The 24,472-nt window shown below is 38.8% G+C and overlaps 1 pseudogene; it reads right to left on the reverse strand.

Moving 5' to 3' along the window:
* Positions 1 to 21,699: 21,699 nt before the first annotated feature.
* Positions 21,700 to 24,472, reverse strand: part of LOC142255739 (formyl peptide receptor 2-like) — a 31,568-nt pseudogene continuing 28,795 nt past the window's right edge.

Genomic DNA, 24,472 nt, shown 5'->3' on the forward strand with positions numbered 1-24,472 from the left:
TACAGAAGAAAAAATGGGTACAAACAAAAAATACAATGATATAAATATATAAATATAAGGTATGTGCCATGTTAAGATATAGGGTAAGACCTGATAATATGCTGTAGTAAAACCATTAAGCCAGAAAAACAGGCATAAAACCAAAAAAACGGCAATTTGCAATTACACATATACATCAATAAAAAATTATATTAAAAATTAGTGGATCCCAAAAGGCTAAAAACCTGAATTGTCAGGATAAAATGTATAAAATTTATTATATATATAAAAATTGTATAAAATTGTATATATAAAAATGTATATATAAAAAAAGACTGCAAAGAAAGATGGATGTGAAAAAAAATGCTGGACTCGTAAAAATACATCTTAGATACATCTTAAAATCTTAAAATCATTAATCAGAAACCCACTAGTGAAAAAGATCGGTTACCTCATTCAGCCCCAACGGTTTAAGCGTGTTAAGCTTGTAGATCCAATATGTTTCTTTTTTGTTTAATAATTCATTACGATTAGGGGTATGTGGGGGTATCTGCTCAATAGGAGTCACTTTTAGGCTGAACTTTTTATCATGAACCATGGTCATGTGCCTAGATAGGCCATGGAGCATAAACCCGATTTTTACATTGTGTCTATGCGAGTTGATTCGGTTATGAAGAGCCTGCGTGGTCCTGCCCACGTAACGCATGTTGCAGTCACACTCAATAGGATAGACAACAAATTCAGATTGACAAGTCAAGTGACTCTTAATGGTGAACTCAGTGCCTCCTGGAGATGGCCCAAAGGACAACCTTCTATGTTGTTGACAGTTTTTCATACCACATTTAAAAACTCCAAAAGGTTTATTAATTGACGGTCCTGGGGAAAACGTCCTCAGTCTACTGGGGGCTAGCTGGTTCTTTAAACTGGATGCCCTCCTGAACGTGATGCCGGGTTTTGTAGGGAGGACATCTTTCAAAAAAGGATCATTATGAAGAATGCTCCAATGTCTTTGAATAATATTTTTTATGGCCACACTATCCCTACTGTATGTAGTCAAGAAATTTAAAGCAAAATTGGGATCATTTTTAGTTTTGTTTTTAGTACCTAAGTCATTCTTTTTCCCTTTAATTAAATCTATTTGTTGGGACTTTAAATTCTCATTATAGGCTCTTTTGATCACTGAGTGTGGGTATTTTTTATTTAGAAATCTGTCCTTTAGGACCCCTGCCTGTTCAATGAAATCTTTATTAAGGGTGCAATTTCTGCGTATCCTCTGGTATTGATTTCTAGGCACGTTTGACAGCCATTTACAATAATGATCACTAGTAAAGTCAATGTATCCGTTACTGTCTACCTTTTTAAAAAACGTTTTGGTCACAATGGTCCCCTCCTCATGCCTAATAGTTAGGTCCAAAAAATCTATAGTGTTTTCTTCCACTAAAGGGGAAAAAGTGAGACCCCAATTGTTATTCTCTATATGTTTCAGAAAGGGAGTTAAATTATTTTCCGAGTCATCCCAAATCAGAAATAAATCATCGATGTATCTTTTATAAATGATATGTTTAAAGAATTTTGAAGAGTATATGTATTGTAACTCAAACAATCCCATGAACAGGTTAGCAAACGTGGGTGCTACTTTCGAACCCATCGCCACCCCACGTCGTTGGCGATACAGTGTATCCTGGAAAGTAAAAAAATTGTTCGCTGAAATGAACTTCATACCCTCCACAATAAAGCTTTTTTGCACTTCTGGTAATCGGTCATCAACCCCCAGGAATTGCTGAAAGCACTCAAGACCCAGATCATGTAATATATTAGTATATAATGAAGCAATGTCCAATGTAACAAACCGGAAAGAATCCCTCCATTCAATATCCTTAATGATGTTAATAAGGTGGGTGGAATCACGTAAAAAACTTCTAAGATTGACCACAGGTATACCCATTATCTGATCAATGTAAGCTGCTAGATTCTCTGTTAGTGAACCAATACCAGAAATAATAGGTCTCCCTGGAGGATTATGGAGAGATTTATGAATTTTGGGTAGGTGGTAATAAAATGCTAACTTGGGATTTTTGACCTCGAGGAATTTTGTTTCATCTTTATTTAATATCCCTATCTGTGTTGCATCTTTTATCAATGTATAATACTTTTTTACTGATAGATTGTACTGAGCAATCTCCACCACTTCATAATGTGCAGGATTCGAGAGATTCCTCATTGCCTCAAGTAAATATGTATCCTTGTCTTGTATGACTATACCCCCCCCCTTATCTGCACTTCTGATGATTAGAGATGGGTTGTTTTTTAACCCTAGGAGAGCCGCCCTCTCCCCCTTGTTCAAATTGGACTTAAAAGGTGCTCTATTAAGCGCGAGTTTTTTGAGATCTTCCAGAACTAGATCATAATACGTTTTTAAATGGTGTCCCTTACTTTGAAGGGGATAAAAGTTTGATTTGACTTTACAATTAGTGTGGTGGAAATCATCCACAAGTGAATTAATCACCTGCGGGTTATGTTTATTGATCTGAAAATGACGGGTGAGTGTCAATTTTCTAATAAATTTTTGCAGGTCAATATAAACTTCAAAATCATTTGAATTTTTTGCAGGACAAAAGGACAGTCCTTTACTAAGTACATCCAATTCTCCTTTAGATAATGTATGGCTTGATAGATTAAAAATGCCCTTATTGACAGGATCTACTGAGGACCTCTTCTCTCTTTTTTGTTGGACCCTAAGTCCAGCCCTGGTTCCTCTGTAACGTTTTTTCTTTTTCCCACTCTCGGTGTGAGAAAATGGATGATCTGGGGTTGGGTGTTCCTGGCCCCCGGTAAAAAAGGAACACATTTGTCCCCCTCACGGGTATTATCAATGGTGACAATGCCCTTCGCAGAGTCATCAATAATTGTGGCTGTGGATAACATTAGGGTGGGCACTAGTGGGTTTCTGATTAATGATTGATGAGATGTATTTTTACGAGTCCAGCATTTTTTTTCACATCCATCTTTCTTTGCAGTCTTTTTTTATATATACATTTTTATATATACAATTTTATACAATTTTTATATATATAATACATTTTATACATTTTATCCTGACAATTCAGGTTTTTAGCCTTTTGGGATCCACTAATTTTTAATATAATTTTTTATTGATGTATATGTGTAATTGCAAATTGCCGTTTTTTTGGTTTTATGCCTGTTTTTCTGGCTTAATGGTTTTACTACAGCATATTATCAGGTCTTACCCTATATCTTAACATGGCACATACCTTATATTTATATATTTATATCATTGTATTTTTTGTTTGTACCCATTTTTTCTTCTGTATAATCCCTAATATGGCACAAATTTTATATTTATATATCAATGTATTTTTTGTCTGTATCCACCTTTTCTGTGTTTAATTCTTGCACATATTTTTTATTCAAGGATTTCACGTATATGTGTGTGTGTTATATTCACGCACGTATGTGTGAGATGGGTTCCACAGGTATATGCATATGTATGCTTTTATTTTAAATTATTTCAATTATCTTTGCCTTGGAACACCTTGCGGTGTGTTGCCGTCCCATTTCACCTTTTTAGATCACCAATTGATTTTTGGTGTCTACAAAGGGTTGTTTCCCATCACGTTGATGTAATGCCTGCATTTTCGTCCAGGGAAACAGATAATTAGATAAATTGTTCCCCTTGGACAATATCAAGGAATGACACAGGCCGTACAACCTCTTGAAAATTCTATGTGGTTGTTTCTGATCTCCCCGGGTTTTGTTCCTCACTTTAATTCTGGCGGTGTAATACCCCTATATTTTTTCCTTATAATTTCATGCACGTTCCTGTGCTTAGTATTAGATTCCCGTGGATATATAGCACGGCAATCTTTTTTTCTTTCACCGCATGCGCATTAGTGTTTTTTCCCACGCTTTGAACTTTCTCGACCCCGCACACTATTCTGGCTTCTTACCTTTCTTCCCGCATGCGCATTAGTGCTTTTTCCCACGGTCTTGAACTTCATGACCCCAGTACTTTCGATATCTGTAGTTCTTTTACTTTGGACTCTTCACAGTTTGTTCACTTGCACTACTAGGTCTTTATCTTGTATAAGATGAGGCTCCCTTGAGGAAGTAAAAGTTCTTTCTCTATGTTCACCGCTGTCTACACTGTTTGGTCTAAGGGTCTTATCCTCTATTACACTTGCTTCACATACAGATTCTATGATTCTGTGGGTTCGATTCTGACCCATTCTGCCGGTCCACATAGTATTACCACTATTCTTTTCCATATATTTTTTGCCACTAATTAAAAATACACGACATTCATTTTTTCTTTTTTTCCTTTTATTACACTGGAATTTTTGATGGTTATTTTAACAGATATGTCTATGATAAAGATAAGTGGATTTTGCACTCAAATCATGGTACTACGTCACTTAGTGAATGTATAGAATTCCCGCCGATTTTTTTCTCGTTGAAGTGGGCGGTTCAATGACGTCACACTTGAAGGTATATGTTTTCAGCCCATTCTGTGTCTGTTGATTTTGATGTTGCTTGTGCCTGTATTGTCCTGAGGAAGGGAGCAGAGCCTCCTGAAACGCGTAGACCTGAGCATGGAATAAAGTTACGTTAAATTCATCCCCTGCATGAGTGGTCGTTGGCGCGGTACCTAAATACCCTTCTCCTTTCAAGAACACTTATTCATCCAAGGGGTAACTGCTGCCGCTGACCCATTGTATATGCCCTTATAGTGGTTGTGACTTTCACAACTCCACTTGGTGAGTAACCTATGTGATTTTCACCCTATTTGTTTGTAGGGTAAGACCCTATTGCGCTCTCTTTCCACAGTGTTTCTCACGATTTTCTTGGATCTGGCGTGACCAGCTCTTCTTGGTGTGGATCGAGCAGCAGAGGGCCCCTTTTCCTAAGATGGAATACTTCAATAACCGACTCTCCTCGAGAGAGAAATTAATTCTACAAACAGTAGGTGCACCCGTGGTTCAGAGAACTAACTGGGATCTTGACTTACCCAATATATACTCTGAGGAGGATACCGCATGTATGATAAAACTTTTTCATCGGCTGGAGGATTTGTTGAAAGAGGAACTTAGATTTGGGCTGGATGCCAGGTTCCTCATGATTTACATGGAGGAGAAACTCTGCCCGAGGGGCCTAAGAATTAAACATGACTCTCCCTTTCCATCTGATTTGAACTTTACGGCAGAATGGGAGGACATTCTTTCTAACTGTATGCAGAATATGTTACAGTGCTTACATAAGAAAAGAAATACTATTGCAGACGAAGCTACTAGTAGTATTAATGATCTGTACAAAGAGTTAAACAAATACGAATCAGACCCAGAATATAAAATTCACAACTCAGACATCAATACTAAGCTAACCCAATTAGAACAAGAGACTATATTCCGCAAATCCAAAATACTTCAACGGGATAGACAGGATATGGTCACTGATAAAAAAGTTTCAGACCCCTCCGATAAAGAAATACAAAGGACACCCTTTAATCATAGACCCAGACGGAATAGTCAATATAGGAATTTTTTCAATAGTAAATTCCACAAGAAAAATTCCAATGTGTCCACCAGAAAGAATAGTACCACTGTTGTTGACGAGGGACAGGGGAAACCTCCACCCCCCCCTACACGTATGGAGATCCCTAACACTGAGTCTCCCCTGCCAATCACAACGGATGAGGTTTTCACCACAGCCCTTAGTGGGGACCCTATAATCATTTCCAGTCCCAAACAGACTGTGTCAGCCCATGCAGATATCAGCTCCTCGTCACACTCTGATATCGCTCCCAGAGATTTCACGGAGACTAAGAAGCAATTGGAAGCTCTTAGGGTACAAATAGAAAGAATACGTAAAAACAGAGATCTAGAACTTGAACTAGAAAAAGCCAAAACAACAGTCACTGAAGAGGATACTATTGATAAAGATGTACTGGACTTACTGGATATGTCCATACATGATGAGTACATCCCACTACCCATTGAACAGGGTCCTTTAGAGATGCCCACCCTAATGTTATCCACAGCCACAATTATTGATGACTCTGCGAAGGGCATTGTCACCATTGATAATACCCATGAGGGGGACAAATGTGTTCCTTTTTTACCGGGGGCCAGGAACACCCAACCCCAGATCATCCATTTTCTCACACCGAGAGTGGGAAAAAGAAAAAACGTTACAGAGGAACCAGGGCTGGACTTAGGGTCCAACAAAAAAGAGAGAAGAGGTCCTCAGTAGATCCTGTCAATAAGGGCATTTTTAATCTATCAAGCCATACATTATCTAAAGGAGAATTGGATGTACTTAGTAAAGGACTGTCCTTTTGTCCTGCAAAAAATTCAAATGATTTTGAAGTTTATATTGACCTGCAAAAATTTATTAGAAAATTGACACTCACCCGTCATTTTCAGATCAATAAACATAACCCGCAGGTGATTAATTCACTTGTGGATGATTTCCACCACACTAATTGTAAAGTCAAATCAAACTTTTATCCCCTTCAAAGTAAGGGACACCATTTAAAAACGTATTATGATCTAGTTCTGGAAGATCTCAAAAAACTCGCGCTTAATAGAGCACCTTTTAAGTCCAATTTGAACAAGGGGGAGAGGGCGGCTCTCCTAGGGTTAAAAAACAACCCATCTCTAGTCATCAGAAGTGCAGATAAGGGGGGGGTATAGTCATACAAGACAAGGATACATATTTACTTGAGGCAATGAGGAATCTCTCGAATCCTGCACATTATGAAGTGGTGGAGATTGCTCAGTACAATCTACCAGTAAAAAAGTATTATACATTGATAAAAGATGCAACACAGATAGGGATATTAAATAAAGATGAAACAAAATTCCTCGAGGTCAAAAATCCCAAGTTAGCATTTTATTACCACCTACCCAAAATTCATAAATCTCTCCATAATCCTCCAGGGAGACCTATTATTTCTGGTATTGGTTCACTAACAGAGACTCTAGCAGCTTACATTGATCAGATAATGGGTATACATGTGGTCAATCTTAGAAGTTTTTTACGTGATTCCACCCACCTTATTAACATCATTAAGGATATTGAATGGAGGGATTCTTTCCGGTTTGTTACATTGGACATTGCTTCATTATATACTAATATATTACATGATCTGGGTCTTGAGTGCTTTCAGCAATTCCTGGGGGTTGATGACCGATTACCAGAAGTGCAAAAAAGCTTTATTGTGGAGGGTATGAAGTTCATTTTAGCGAACAATTTTTTTACTTTCCAGGATACACTGTATCGCCAACGACGTGGGGTGGCGATGGGTTCAAAAGTAGCACCCACGTTTGCTAACCTGTTCATGGGATTGTTTGAGTTACAATACATATACTCTTCAAAATTCTTTAAACATATCATCGTTTATAAAAGATACATCGATGATTTATTTCTGATTTGGGATGACTCGGAAAATAATTTAACTCCCTTTCTGAAACATATAGAGAATAACAATTGGGGTCTCACTTTTTCCCCTTTAGTGGAAGAAAACACTATAGATTTTTTGGACCTAACTATTAGGCATGAGGAGGGGACCATTGTGACCAAAACGTTTTTTAAAAAGGTAGACAGTAACGGATACATTGACTTTACTAGTGATCATTATTGTAAATGGCTGTCAAACGTGCCTAGAAATCAATACCAGAGGATACGCAGAAATTGCACCCTTAATAAAGATTTCATTGAACAGGCAGGGGTCCTAAAGGACAGATTTCTAAATAAAAAATACCCACACTCAGTGATCAAAAGAGCCTATAATGAGAATTTAAAGTCCCAACAAATAGATTTAATTAAAGGGAAAAAGAATGACTTAGGTACTAAAAACAAAACTAAAAATGATCCCAATTTTGCTTTAAATTTCTTGACTACATACAGTAGAGATAGTGTGGCCATAAAAAATATTATTCAAAGACATTGGAGCATTCTTCATAATGATCCTTTTTTGAAAGATGTCCTCCCTACAAAACCCGGCATCACGTTCAGGAGGGCATCCAGTTTAAAGAACCAGCTAGCCCCCAGTAGACTGAGGACGTTTTCCCCAGGACCGTCAATTAATAAACCTTTTGGAGTTTTTAAATGTGGTATGAAAAACTGTCTATGTTGTAGATCTATACAACATAGAAGGTTGTCCTTTGGGCCATCTCCAGGAGGCACTGAGTTCACCATTAAGAGTCACTTGACTTGTCAATCTGAATTTGTTGTCTATCTTATTGAGTGTGACTGCAACATGCGTTACGTGGGCAGGACCACGCAGGCTCTTCATAACCGAATCAACTCGCATAGACACAATGTAAAAATCGGGTTTATGCTCCATGGCCTATCTAGGCACATGACCATAGTTCATGATAAAAAGTTCAGCCTAAAAGTGACTCCTATTGAGCAGATACCCCCACATACCCCTAATCGTAATGAATTATTAAACAAAAAAGAAACATATTGGATCTACAAGCTTAACACGCTTAAACCGTTGGGGCTGAATGAGGTAACCGATCTTTTTCACTAGTGGGTTTCTGATTAATGATTGATGAGATGTATTTTTACGAGTCCAGCATTATTTTTCACATCCATCTTTCTTTGCAGTCTTTTTTTATATATACATTTTTATATATACAATTTTATACAATTTTTATATATATAATAAATTTTATACATTTTATCCTGACAATTCAGGTTTTTAGCCTTTTGGGATCCACTAATTTTTAATATAATTTTTTATTGATGTATATGTGTAATTGCAAATTGCCGTTTTTTTGGTTTTATGCCTGTTTTTCTGGCTTAATGGTTTTACTACAGCATATTATCAGGTCTTACCCTATATCTTAACATGGCACATACCTTTTATTTATATATTTATATCATTGTATTTTTTGTTTGTACCCATTTTTTCTTCTGTATAATCCCTAATATGGCACAAATTTTATATTTATATATCAATGTATTTTTTGTCTGTATCCACCTTTTCTGTGTTTAATTCTTGCACATATTTTTTATTCAAGGATTTCACGTATATGTGTGTGTGTTATATTCACGCACGTATGTGTGAGATGGGTTCCACAGGTATATGCATATGTATGCTTTTATTTTAAATTATTTCAATTATCTTTGCCTTGGAACACCTTGCGGTGTGTTGCCGTCCCATTTCACCTTTTTAGATCACCAATTGATTTTTGGTGTCTACAAAGGGTTGTTTCCCATCACGTTGATGTAATGCCTGCATTTTCGTCCAGGGAAACAGATAATTAGATAAATTGTTCCCCTTGGACAATATCAAGGAATGACACAGGCCGTACAACCTCTTGAAAATTCTATGTGGTTGTTTCTGATCTCCCCGGGTTTTGTTCCTCACTTTAATTCTGGCGGTGTAATACCCCTATATTTTTTCCTTATAATTTCACGCACGTTCCTGTGCTTAGTATTAGATTCCCGTGGATATATAGCACGGCAATCTTTTTTTCTTTCACCGCATGCGCATTAGTGTTTTTTCCCACGCTTTGAACTTTCTCGACCCCGCACACTATTCTGGCTTCTTACCTTTCTTCCCGCATGCGCATTAGTGCTTTTTCCCACGGTCTTGAACTTCATGACCCCAGTACTTTCGATATCTGTAGTTCTTTTACTTTGGACTCTTCACAGTTTGTTCACTTGCACTACTAGGTCTTTATCTTGTATAAGATGAGGCTCCCTTGAGGAAGTAAAAGTTCTTTCTCTATGTTCACCGCTGTCTACACCGTTTGGTCTAAGGGTCTTATCCTCTATTACACTTGCTTCACATACAGATTCTATGATTCTGTGGGTTCGATTCTGACCCATTCTGCCGGTCCACATAGTATTACCACTATTCTTTTCCATATATTTTTTGCCACTAATTAAAAATACACGACATTCATTTTTTCTTTTTTTCCTTTTATTACACTGGAATTTTTGATGGTTATTTTAACAGATATGTCTATGATAAAGATAAGTGGATTTTGCACTCAAATCATGGTACTACGTCACTTAGTGAATGTATAGAATTCCCGCCGATTTTTTTCTCGTTGAAGTGGGCGGTTCAATGACGTCACACTTGAAGGTATATGTTTTCAGCCCATTCTGTGTCTGTTGATTTTGATGTTGCTTGTGCCTGTATTGTCCTGAGGAAGGGAGCAGAGCCTCCTGAAATGCGTAGACCTGAGCATGGAATAAAGTTACGTTAAATTCATCCCCTGCATGAGTGGTCGTTGGCGCGGTACCTAAATACCCTTCTCCTTTCAAGAACACTTATTCATCCAAGGGGTAACTGCTGCCGCTGACCCATTGTATATGCCCTTATAGTGGTTGTGACTTTCACAACTCCACTTGGTGAGTAACCTATGTGATTTTCACCCTATTTGTTTGTAGGGTAAGACCCTATTGCGCTCTCTTTCCACAGTGTTTCTCACGATTTTCTTGGATCTGGCGTGACCAGCTCTTCTTGGTGTGGATCGAGCAGCAGAGGGCCCCTTTTCCTAAGATGGAATACTTCAATAACCGACTCTCCTCGAGAGAGAAATTAATTCTACAAACAGTAGGTGCACCCGTGGTTCAGAGAACTAACTGGGATCTTGACTTACCCAATATATACTCTGAGGAGGATACCGCATGTATGATAAAACTTTTTCATCGGCTGGAGGATTTGTTGAAAGAGGAACTTAGATTTGGGCTGGATGCCAGGTTCCTCATGATTTACATGGAGGAGAAACTCTGCCCGAGGGGCCTAAGAATTAAACATGACTCTCCCTTTCCATCTGATTTGAACTTTACGGCAGAATGGGAGGACATTCTTTCTAACTGTATGCAGAATATGTTACAGTGCTTACATAAGAAAAGAAATACTATTGCAGACGAAGCTACTAGTAGTATTAATGATCTGTACAAAGAGTTAAACAAATACGAATCACACCCGGAATATAAAATTCACAACTCAGACATCAATACTAAGCTAACCCAATTAGAACAAGAGACTATATTCCGCAAATCCAAAAAACTTCAACGGGATAGACAGGATATGGTCACTGATAAAAAAGTTTCAGACCCCTCCGATAAAGAAATACAAAGGACACCCTTTAATCATAGACCCAGACGGAATAGTCAATATAGGAATTTTTTCAATAGTAAATTCCACAAGAAAAATTCCAATGTGTCCACCAGAAAGAATAGTACCACTGTTGTTGACGAGGGACAGGGGAAACCTCCACCCCCCCCTACACGTATGGAGATCCCTAACACTGGGTCTCCCCTGCCAATCACAACGGATGAGGTTTTCACCACAGCCCTTAGTGGGGACCCTATAATCATTTCCAGTCCCAAACAGACTGTGTCAGCCCATGCAGATATCAGCTCCTCGTCACACTCTGATATCGCTCCCAGAGATTTCACGGAGACTAAGAAGCAATTGGAAGCTCTTAGGGTACAAATAGAAAGAATACGTAAAAACAGAGATCTAGAACTTGAACTAGAAAAAGCCAAAACAACAGTCACTGAAGAGGATACTATTGATAAAGATGTACTGGACTTACTGGATATGTCCATACATGATGAGTACATCCCACTACCCATTGAACAGGGTCCTTTAGAGATGCCCACCCTAATGTTATCCACAGCCACAATTATTGATGACTCTGCGAAGGGCATTGTCACCATTGATAATACCCATGAGGGGGACAAATGTGTTCCTTTTTTACCGGGGGCCAGGAACACCCAACCCCAGATCATCCATTTTCTCACACCGAGAGTGGGAAAAAGAAAAAACGTTACAGAGGAACCAGGGCTGGACTTAGGGTCCAACAAAAAAGAGAGAAGAGGTCCTCAGTAGATCCTGTCAATAAGGGCATTTTTAATCTATCAAGCCATACATTATCTAAAGGAGAATTGGATGTACTTAGTAAAGGACTGTCCTTTTGTCCTGCAAAAAATTCAAATGATTTTGAAGTTTATATTGACCTGCAAAAATTTATTAGAAAATTGACACTCACCCGTCATTTTCAGATCAATAAACATAACCCGCAGGTGATTAATTCACTTGTGGATGATTTCCACCACACTAATTGTAAAGTCAAATCAAACTTTTATCGCCTTCAAAGTAAGGGACACCATTTAAAAACATATTATGATCTAGTTCTGGAAGATCTCAAAAAACTCGCGCTTAATAGAGCACCTTTTAAGTCCAATTTGAACAAGGGGGAGAGGGCGGCTCTCCTAGGGTTAAAAAACAACCCATCTCTAATCATCAGAAGTGCAGATAAGGGGGGGGGTATAGTCATACAAGACAAGGATACATATTTACTTGAGGCAATGAGGAATCTCTCGAATCCTGCACATTATGAAGTGGTGGAGATTGCTCAGTACAATCTATCAGTAAAAAAGTATTATACATTGATAAAAGATGCAACACAGATAGGGATATTAAATAAAGATGAAACAAAATTCCTCGAGGTCAAAAATCCCAAGTTAGCATTTTATTACCACCTACCCAAAATTCATAAATCTCTCCATAATCCTCCAGGGAGACCTATTATTTCTGGTATTGGTTCACTAACAGAGAATCTAGCAGCTTACATTGATCAGATAATGGGTATACCTGTGGTCAATCTTAGAAGTTTTTTACGTGATTCCACCCACCTTATTAACATCATTAAGGATATTGAATGGAGGGATTCTTTCCGGTTTGTTACATTGGACATTGCTTCATTATATACTAATATATTACATGATCTGGGTCTTGAGTGCTTTCAGCAATTCCTGGGGGTTGATGACCGATTACCAGAAGTGCAAAAAAGCTTTATTGTGGAGGGTATGAAGTTCATTTTAGCGAACAATTTTTTTACTTTCCAGGATACACTGTATCGCCAACGACGTGGGGTGGCGATGGGTTCGAAAGTAGCACCCACGTTTGCTAACCTGTTCATGGGATTGTTTGAGTTACAATACATATACTCTTCAAAATTCTTTAAACATATCATCATTTATAAAAGATACATCGATGATTTATTTCTGATTTGGGATGACTCGGAAAATAATTTAACTCCCTTTCTGAAACATATAGAGAATAACAATTGGGGTCTCACTTTTTCCCCTTTAGTGGAAGAAAACACTATAGATTTTTTGGACCTAACTATTAGGCATGAGGAGGGGACCATTGTGACCAAAACGTTTTTTAAAAAGGTAGACAGTAACGGATACATTGACTTTACTAGTGATCATTATTGTAAATGGCTGTCAAACGTGCCTAGAAATCAATACCAGAGGATACGCAGAAATTGCACCCTTAATAAAGATTTCATTGAACAGGCAGGGGTCCTAAAGGACAGATTTCTAAATAAAAAATACCCACACTCAGTGATCAAAAGAGCCTATAATGAGAATTTAAAGCCCCAACAAATAGATTTAATTAAAGGGAAAAAGAATGACTTAGGTACTAAAAACAAAACTAAAAATGATCCCAATTTTGCTTTAAATTTCTTGACTACATACAGTAGGGATAGTGTGGCCATAAAAAATATTATTCAAAGACATTGGAGCATTCTTCATAATGATCCTTTTTTGAAAGATGTCTTCCCTACAAAACCCGGCATCACGTTCAGGAGGGCATCCAGTTTAAAGAACCAGCTAGCCCCCAGTAGACTGAGGACGTTTTCCCCAGGACCGTCAATTAATAAACCTTTTGGAGTTTTTAAATGTGGTATGAAAAACTGTCTATGTTGTAGATCTATACAACATAGAAGGTTGTCCTTTGGGCCATCTCCAGGAGGCACTGAGTTCACCATTAAGAGTCACTTGACTTGTCAATCTGAATTTGTTGTCTATCTTATTGAGTGTGACTGCAACATGCGTTACGTGGACAGGACCACGCAGGCTCTTCATAACCGAATCAACTCGCATAGACACAATGTAAAAATCGGGTTTATGCTCCATGGCCTATCTAGGCACATGACCATGGTTCATGATAAAAAGTTCAGCCTAAAAGTGACTCTTATTGAGCAGATACCCCCACATACCCCTAATCGTAATGAATTATTAAACAAAAAAGAAACATATTGGATCTACAAGCTTAACACGCTTAAACCGTTGGGGCTGAATGAGGTAACCGATCTTTTTCACTAGTGGGTTTCTGATTAATGATTGATGAGATGTATTTTTACGAGTCCAGCATTTTTTTTCACATCCATCTTTCTTTGCAGTCTTTTTTTATATATACATTTTTATATATACAATTTTATACAATTTTTATATATATAATAAATTTTATACATTTTATCCTGACAATTCAGGTTTTTAGCCTTTTGCGATCCACTAATTTTTAATATAATTTTTTATTGATGTATATGTGTAATTGCAAATTGCCGTTTTTTTGGTTTTATGCCTGTTTTTCTGGCTTAATGGTTTTACTACAGCATATTATCAGGTCTTACCCTATATCTTAACATGGCACATACCTTATATTTATATATTTATATCATTGTATTTTTTGTTTGTACCCATTTTTTCTGCTGTATAATCCCTAATATGGCACAAATTTTATATTTATATATCAATGTATTTTTTGTCTGTATCCACCTTTTCTGTGTTTAATTCTTGCACATATTTTTTATTCAAGGATTTCACGTATATGTGTGTGTGTTATATTCACGCACGTATGTGTGAGATGGGTTCCACAGGTATATGCATATGTATGCTTTTATTTTAAATTATTTCAATTATCTTTGCCTTGGAACACCTTGCGGTGTGTTGCCGTCCCATTTCACCTTTTTAGATCACCAATTGATTTTTGGTGTCTACAAAGGGTTGTTTCCCATCACGTTGATGTAATGCCTGCATTTTCGTCCAGGGAAACAGATAATTAGATAAATTGTTCCCCTTGGACAATATCAAGGAATGACACAGGCCGTACAACCTCTTGAAAATTCTATGTGGTTGTTTCTGATCTCCCCGGGTTTTGTTCCTCACTTTAATTCTGGCGGTGTAATACCCCTATATTTTTTCCTTATAATTTCACGCACGTTCCTGTGCTTAGTATTAGATTCCCGTGGATATATAGCACGGCAATCTTTTTTTCTTTCACCGCATGCGCATTAGTGTTTTTTCCCACGCTTTGAACTTTCTCGACCCCGCACACTATTCTGGCTTCTTACCTTTCTTCCCGCATGCGCATTAGTGCTTTTTCCCACGGTCTTGAACTTCATGACCCCAGTACTTTCGATATCTGTAGTTCTTTTACTTTGGACTCTTCACAGTTTGTTCACTTGCACTACTAGGTCTTTATCTTGTATAAGATGAGGCTCCCTTGAGGAAGTAAAAGTTCTTTCTCTATGTTCACCGCTGTCTACACCGTTTGGTCTAAGGGTCTTATCCTCTATTACACTTGCTTCACATACAGATTCTATGATTCTGTGGGTTCGATTCTGACCCATTCTGCCGGTCCACATAGTATTACCACTATTCTTTTCCATATATTTTTTGCCACTAATTAAAAATACACGACATTCATTTTTTCTTTTTTTCCTTTTATTACACTGGAATTTTTGATGGTTATTTTAACAGATATGTCTATGATAAAGATAAGTGGATTTTGCACTCAAATCATGGTACTATGTCACTTAGTGAATGTATAGAATTCCCGCCGATTTTTTTCTCGTTGAAGTGGGCGGTTCAATGACGTCACACTTGAAGGTATATGTTTTCAGCCCATTCTGTGTCTGTTGATTTTGATGTTGCTTGTGCCTGTATTGTCCTGGGGAAGGGAGCAGAGCCTCCTGAAACGCGTAGACCTGAGCATGGAATAAAGTTACGTTAAATTCATCCCCTGCATGAGTGGTCATTGGCGCGGTACCTAAATACCCTTCTCCTTTCAAGAACACTTAACCATTGTACAGAGGGCAGCAAGTGACTTCTTCTCTGCATACTGTACTGAACATGAGGACTGGAGAAGTTTATGTCTTCTATGGTAACCACCATATAGCTTTATGGTATCTCTTAGATAGTCATAGTGTAACCCTGTACATGTTGGATGATTTTTCCTTCTAGCTCCATGTTTGGCCATTTAACTGACTTTATTAATAACAGTTGATAAATATCTACTCAGACACAAATACAGATGGTTGAGTTCAGTTCGTGTTCATCAGTTTTACCAGTGTTTACTGAACAGTGTGACAAACACATCCAAACACTATTGAATTCAATGGAAGGAAAAACTTATGTGTTAGTAAGGTTTAGGGGGGCTGGTGTTAGTAAGAAGTAGGGGGCTGCAAAGAAAGTAAATAACTCTACTTCTTGGTCCGATCATTAGCTCTGATGCATATTCACTGCCTCCTTAATCCACAGTCATTCATGGCATACATCTTGTAATTGTAGTAAAGTTGCTTCATCAGGGGAAGAAAATTCATCATAATTTGAAATGTCTATTAATGTATTATGGGAATTGCTTGTTGTACTGATGTATTTGTAGGTTAAGGAAGTTGCGCTGGTGGGGACCTGATGAAGCTCATTGTGTAGCGAAACAGCTGTCATCTGATGGATTTTATCATTTAAGAAATAAAGAATATTTTCTAAGATTGATGAGCGCCACTTGAATTGTCTTTGTTTATAGGGTAATAAAGGACATTACACTCTCGGAGAATAAACTCTCAATTAATTAAATTTCCAGGTAACGTTCATGTGAATAGAAGAATTGAAAATTAGCTTAACTCATTTATTTTTATTAATTATCACATCACTCAGAACATAATGTAGAATGGAAATTACATTAAAACATATTTGGAATTTTTACATTGTCAGGTTACAAAGTCAACTTTAACATTTATTATGACTTTTTATTGTTGACTTGAAAATATTATAATATTTTTATAATTGCAACTTATTTATATATTTGATACGTTTGCTCAAGATATTATTTTTGACATTTCTGAAATACATTTCCGGTTACAGAGATATAAGATTATATCTGGTAGAACATTATAACACGAGAGCAAAGAGTATAATATTCTCATGGTGCCGGATACGTCTGACCTCCGGACCAACATCTGCACTGGAATTTGGGGTCCCCCGTCCTGTAAATAATGTATAAATGATGATATTACCTCTAGAAGAAACACAACTATAAACAGAATGTTATATCCATAATTATATTAGTTATCATATATTTATATACCAGTATATATATATATATATATATATATATATATTTATATATATATATATATATATTATATATATATATATACAAATATGGGGTGTGTGACTTTGGCATTTAGTGCAGTGAATCCTTCCCTGGTGACATGATTATGGGATATCACTCGCCATCGCGGCCATATTGCTTCTCCTGAGAGGATCAGTCACTGTTTGAGCCTCAGAAGAGGCCGAGATTTCTCCAATATCCTGTAATACTATGTGACCGCAGTGCAAAGAATAAGAAATCACAGGATCACATTATCTAGTGAAATCTAAAATAAAGGAATACAATAAATAATTAAAATTTTAAATAATAAATTAAAATTTCCCTTTTTTCCTTTTTAAAAATTGTGAAATTAAAAACTAATCATAATAGACATTGTCACATCTGTTATCTCCATCAACAACATTGGATTTTCTCTTTTTGAGTTTTTGCTTTTTCCTCTACTTCAAAAACCCAGAACTTTTTATTTTTCCATCAATGTAACTTGTTTTTGTTAATCAAGATTTTTCTTGTTTTGTTAAACGACTTGTAGTTTTAGCCGACAACATTAGATGTAGCATTTAATGTAAAGGGCAAAGGTTTTTTTTGGGTTTTTTTTGCGGTGATCGATATATAGAAAAAAATGACCTGAAAACAGAATTCTCCAGATCAGAACAATTACATCGGGAGAAAATTTGATGTGAACCTTGTTATTTGTGCGGTGACATGACAATTTTAATTATACCATTTTGGGAAAATTGGACATTTCCATTACTTATTCTTAAGGCTACTTTACACACTGCGATATCGGTCCCGATATCGCTAGTGTGGGTACCCGCCCCCATCTGTTGCGTGACACGGGCATATCGCTGCCCGTGCCGCACAACATCGCCCACAGCCGTCACACATACTTACCTGTCCGGCGACGTCGATGTGACCGGCGAACCGCCTCCTTTCTAAGGGGGCGGTCTGTGCGGCGTCACAGCGACGTCACTGAAATGTCACTGAACCGCCGCCCAATAGCAGCGGAGGGGCGGAGATGAGCGGGACGTAACATCCCGCCCACCTCCTTCCTTCCGCATAGCGGCCGGGAGGCAGGTAAGGGGAGCTTCCTCGTTCCTGCGGTGTCACACGGAGCGATGTGTGCTGCCGCAGGAACGAGGAACAACCTCGTTACTGCTGCAGTAACGAGATTTGAGAATGGACCCCCGTGTCGCCGATTAGCGATTTTGCACGTTTTTGCAACGATGCAAAATCGCTTATCGATGTCACACGCAACGGCATCGCTAATGCGGCCGGATGTGCGTCACGAATTCCGTGACCCCAACGACTCCGCATTAGCGATGTCGTAGCGTGTAAAGCCCGCTTAAGAGAAATAAGAGGAACAATTTCACGAGGGTCTATAAAGGGTCACAGAGGAAACACCAGGCGGCGCTGGACTTAAAAGCTGAACTGAAGGCAGAGGAAGAATTTATAAATCACATGGATAAATGATAAGAAATAATACCGTATCTGGAGCGACGTCAGAGACCTCCGGCTGTCCACTACTTCTCCAGGACTGAGGGGGACATTTCTCTGTGATTATTTAATACTTTATTCAGAGATCGGATAAAATGTAAATTATATTATTCTTATTAAGAGAAGGGAACACCAAGAGCAATAGGATCTTATCCATTGGAGATTAATAGTAGGAGGATAGAAGTAGTAGTTTCCACTGTTGGAAATAGAATCAAGAAGATCGTATTCAGGATCGGATCAGGAGAACCTGATGAAGAAGCTGTTTAAGCATCGAAACGCGCAGAGAATAAACCACATGTTCCTATAATGAATACGGTCTCCGGATTTCTTGATTTAATTACCAACAGAACAAACTACTACTCCTATCCTCCTACTTTTTGATTGTTCTCATTAACCCCTTTATGACTTTGCATGTACTGGTACGTCCAAGGTCACATCCCTGCCTTTGATGCAGGCTCAAAAATAGCATCAGATCAGGGTTCAAAAAATAAGTCATCACAGACCCAGATCCTGAAAAGTGAGAATGTTACTGTTTTCGGAAAATAATGACAAATGCCCCATTTTTTGAAGGGGGCAAAGGACAAATTTCTATACTTATTTCACGAATTCTATAAAAAAAGTTTGGTATCTCTGAGCTTGTACTGACTTGGGGAATCATAAAAAGATTAGTTTTACTATATGGTGAACAAGATAAATAATAATAAAAAAAAACAATTGTGAAATTGCACTTTTTTGCACCAAAATTTTCTTCCCCATTTTTTAGTACACTGTATGGTAAAATGAAAGGTGCAATTCAAAAGTACAACTCGTCTCATATAAAACAGCCCTCATATGGCCATATTGATGGAAAATTAAAAAGTAATGGCTCTTGGAAGAAGAGGAGGAAAAAACAAAACTGAAAAAGAGTAAAAAGACAGGACCATGAAGGGGTTAAATTCAAGTAAATTGCAGGAAATTTGACACTAAGGCGGGCTTTGCACACTACGACATCGCAGCCCGATGCTGCGATGCCGAGTGCGATAGTGCCCGCCCCCGTCGCAGCAGCGATATGTGGTGATAGCTGGCGTAGCGAAAGTTATCGCTACGCCAGCTTCACACACACACTCACCTGCCGTGCGACGTCCCTGTGGCCGGCGACCCGCCTCCTTGTTAAGGGGGCGGGTCGTGCGGCGTCACTGCGACGTCACACGGCAGGCAGCCAATCAGAGCGGAGGGGCGGAGATGAGCAGGATGTAAACATCCTGCCCACCTCCTTCCTTCCGCATATCCTACGGAAGCCGCAGTGAGGCCGGTAGGAGACGTTCCTCGCTCCTGCGACTTCACACACAGCGATGTGTGATGCCGCAGGAGCGAGGAACAACATCGGACCGTCGCGTCAGCGTAATCATGGATTACGCCGACGCTACACCGATGATACGATTACGACGCTTTTGCGCTCGTTAATCGTATCATCCAGCCTTTACACACTGCGATGTCGCATGCGATGCCGGAAGTGCGTCATTTTCAATTTGACCCCACCGACATCGCACCTGCGATGTCGCAGTGTGCAAAGTGCCCCTAACTCCATCTCACGCAGAACGATCCGCTTATCTCTAACCACCAGAGATGGAATGTCCGGGGGAATCGCACTGTCGGGTAACAATACAGTAAAAATTAAACCCAAACAAATATGAAGGAATTACAGATTTTTTTTAACCATTTCACTTCACTTAAGATTTTTTTCACCTGTTTTTCAGCACATTATGTGGTAAAATGAAGGACAACTTTAAAAATGAGAAAGTATCCTGCAAAAAACAATCCCTCATTATGTTGTCAGGATGGGAAAGTTCTGGGTCTTCAATGAGAAGAGGAATGAAATAAAGTAAAAAAATCAAAATGGCCGAGACCCCAAGGGGTTAACAGAAGTCACATACATTAGATAACAGGAATATACAGTACACACCAAAAGTTTGGACACACCTTCTCATTCAAAGAGTTTTTTTTATATTCATGACTCTGAAGATTGTAGATTCACATTGAAGGCATCAAAACTATGAATTAACACATGTGGAATGAAATGCTTAAAAAAAGTGTGAAACAACTGAAAATATGTCTTATATTCTATGTTCTTCAAAGTAGCCACCTTTTGCTTTGATTACTGCTTTGCACGCTCTTGGCATTCTCTTGATGAGCTTCAAGAGGTAGTCACCAGAAATGGTCTTCACTTCACAGGTGTACCCTGTCAGGCTTAATAAGTGGGATTTCTTGCCTTATAAATGGGGTTGGGACCATCAGTTGTGTTATGAAGAAGTCTGGTGGATACACAGCTGATAGTCCTACTGAATAGACTGTTAGAATTTGTATTATGGCAAGAAAAAAGCATCTAAGTAAATAAAAACAACTGGCCATCATTACTTTAAGAGATGAAGGTCAGTCAGTCCGAAAAATTGTGAAAACTTTGAAAGTGTCCCCAAGTGCAGTGGCAAAACCATCAAACGCTACAAAGAAACTGGCTCACATGAGGACCGCCCCAGGAAAGGAAGACCAAGAGTCACCTCTGCTGCGGAGGATAAGTTTATAAGAGAGTGATGGGGTGCTTCGCCAGATGACCTGGCCTCCACAGTCACCAGACCTGAACCCAATCGAGATGGTTTGGGGTGAGCTGGAACGCAGAGTGAACGAAAAAGGGCCAACAAGTGCTAAGCATCTCTGGGAACTCCTTCAAGACTGTTGGAAAATCATTTCCGGTGACTACCTCTTCAAGCTCATCAAGAGAATGCCAGAGTGTGCAAAGCAGTAATTAAAGCAAAAGGTGGCTACTTTGAAGAACCTAGAAAATAAGACATATTTTCAGTTGTTTCAAACTTTTTTGTTAAGTATTTCATTCCACATGTGTTAATTCATAGTTTTGATGCCTTCAATGTGAATCTACAATTTTCAGAGTCATGAAAATAAAGAAAACTCTTTGAATGAGAAGGTGTGTCCAAACTTTTGGTTGGTACTGTATATTACACATCAGTAGAGCGAATATTTTCTCCTTCTCTGCACAAGTCATTAGGATGTTCACTTAAGGCTCTTTCTACCCTGGCGGGGATGGATCTGAGGAAACCTTGTCGGAAACCCGGTCCCATAAATACATAAATGATTGGATTCATGCAGCTGTTAAGAAAAGCCAGAGGGGTAATAATAATGTTTAGAATATGGTATAGAGGTAAAGGTACATAATAATACCAGGCAATCAATGGCCAGATGTAATATGGAAACCAGCAGATGAAGAAACACTATATAACAGCGGTGATGATCCTGGAGGATCTCTGAGATCTCTGGGATCTCTTACTTTTTCTAATCTTGTAGAAAATGGTGACATAAGAGGTGACGATGATGAGGAAAGGGATCACACACATTATAAATAGTCTGATCAGCTGCATGGTGTGAAGTAACTCTTTGTTATAATGAATTATATCATCGTTATATCGACACCATTCACCTAAATCACTTACACCGTATCTATATATGTGATACAGTACACCCGCTACAATGAGGCTCAGCCCCCAGATGATCGCTGCAGAGATTCTCACCACATTACAGGTTCTATGAACTTTGGCCCAGAATGGCCACATGACGGACACCCAGCGGTCAATACTCATGGCCGTCAGGAGGAGAACACTGGTGGTCATGTTTATATTAAACAGAAACATGTTCACTATGCAATATGCAATATCCAGGCCATTTGAGTAAAGTACAGACCAGTCAGTAATTCTCAGAGGCAGAGAAGCACAGCACAGGAAGTCCGCGATGGCCAGGTGGAGGAACCACACGGCACTGACTGTCTTCTTCATCCTGAATCCAGCAATCCAGATGACTAATCCATTACCGATAATCCCAAGAGCAAAAACAATGCCGTATAATGTCTTTGTTGTCTCATGTATAAGGTTATCATAATAATAATAATAATAATAATAATAGTCATAGTAATCGTCAAATGACCTGAGGAGACAGGATAGGGTAGATATTAGGAAAGGTAACAATTTATGTTTTCATAAATGTCTGCCTTGCAGGAGCGACCTCGGCCGTGGCGGGGGGTAGAAGAGGATATGCCCCGCGGGCTAGTCTTCTAGTAACTGTTCGGGGCTGCACGTCCTCCAGGTGCCTCAGCCGCACTTGTGCCATGAATACAATCCCTTCTGGTCTGATCACAATCTGTAATGTGCGGCTGTCCTGTGACCGCAGGGGATGTAATACAAGGCACAGTGATGCTGAAGCAGTCGGTGGCCCTGCCCCTGCCCCAGAGGAGCTAACACTACATTACCGCTAAGCAGAGAAAAGACAGTATGCACAGAGGATCAGGAGCAACACAATAAATGATACTTTATCAACAAGAAGCAATAAACTGATAATAAATTATAAACAATTAAAAAAATGCACAAAGAATACCAGAAACCCATTAAAGGGACACCCAGAATAACCTTAATCCTCAATGAACCAGGGAAAGGCTTATATATAAAATAAGGGATGTAGAGAATGCTAATTTACAATGGCAATTCAGTATGAAAATGACAATAAAATACAATTCAGCCACAATATGCTGTAGATGTTATAATAAAGGAGGGAATGTAAAACACTTGTATGGAAAGAGGTTACTACAATAATAGAGTGTCCGAATACAGTATAACCTCACAGATCAGAAAGTTATCATCAGTATGTGTGTTCAGTCATAAAGGTGATAGGTATAAAGTGTGGTAACACCTGGATTAGGAAAAGAATCACTGTACAATTTCAGTAAAGACACTCAAAACCTAGAAGAGTGCGACTACACCATGGAAGAAAGACATGGGGGTGAGCAGCATACCAAATCAAAGGCAGAAGAGGAGACCAAGGAAGTTTGACCTAAAGCCTGGAGGACTATAATGGGGAGAAGAGTCATCCCTCGTAGATCGCCACCTGCAGTGAGGTTTTTTCAAATGGTAGGAAGAAGGGTTGTGGTCAGAGAACACTTTCTTATATGTACAAATAGCAAAGACATTAATTTTACAAGGTATGTAATATAGGTATCCATACTCAGATATACAAAGCAGTTAGCTCACTAGTGTGAGTGTGTGACATGAAGGATACTTCATGATTAGAAATTAGAAAACCTCCCGCAGTTCAGTTCACCAAACCGAATAAGGGGTGTGCTTGTTTAAGATTGATCCGATCTTCGAACCCTTGTCGAACCTTTCTGACCCAATTGGATTCACTAAGGCCATGTGCCCACGGGAGCTCGTACCTGCGGATATATTTGCAGGTACGGCCGCATGTTTCCCGCAGCTGCCCGCCGGCATCTGCAGCTATTTTTAGCTGCGAGTTTCCAGCGGAATAGCTGCGGGAAACATGCGGACTTTCACGCGATTTACCTGCGGACGTCCTGGCCTCTATCTCCATAGCGGAGGGCCGGGATTAGAGTTGAGCGCGGTTCGTGGTTCGTGGTTCTCCAGTTCTAGGCTCGAGTGATTTTGGGGCATGTTCTAGATCGAACTAGAACTCGAGCTTTTTGCAAAAGCTCGATAGTTCTAGAAACGTTCGAGAACGGTTCTAGCAGCCAAAAAACAGCTAAATCATAGCTTGGTTTCTGCTGTAATAGTGTAAGTCACTCTGTGAATCAAACTATTATCACATTTCAGTGTATAGTGTGCGTGAACAGCGCCTTCAGATCACTGCTGTTTCTATAATGGCGATCGCCATTTTTTTTTTTTTTTTCTTGTCTTCCTTCCCTAAGCGCGCGCGTCTTGTGGGGCGGGCCAG

Source organism: Anomaloglossus baeobatrachus, chromosome 11 (assembly GCF_048569485.1).
Source record: "Anomaloglossus baeobatrachus isolate aAnoBae1 chromosome 11, aAnoBae1.hap1, whole genome shotgun sequence".
Taxonomy (NCBI): Eukaryota; Metazoa; Chordata; class Amphibia; order Anura; family Aromobatidae; genus Anomaloglossus; species Anomaloglossus baeobatrachus.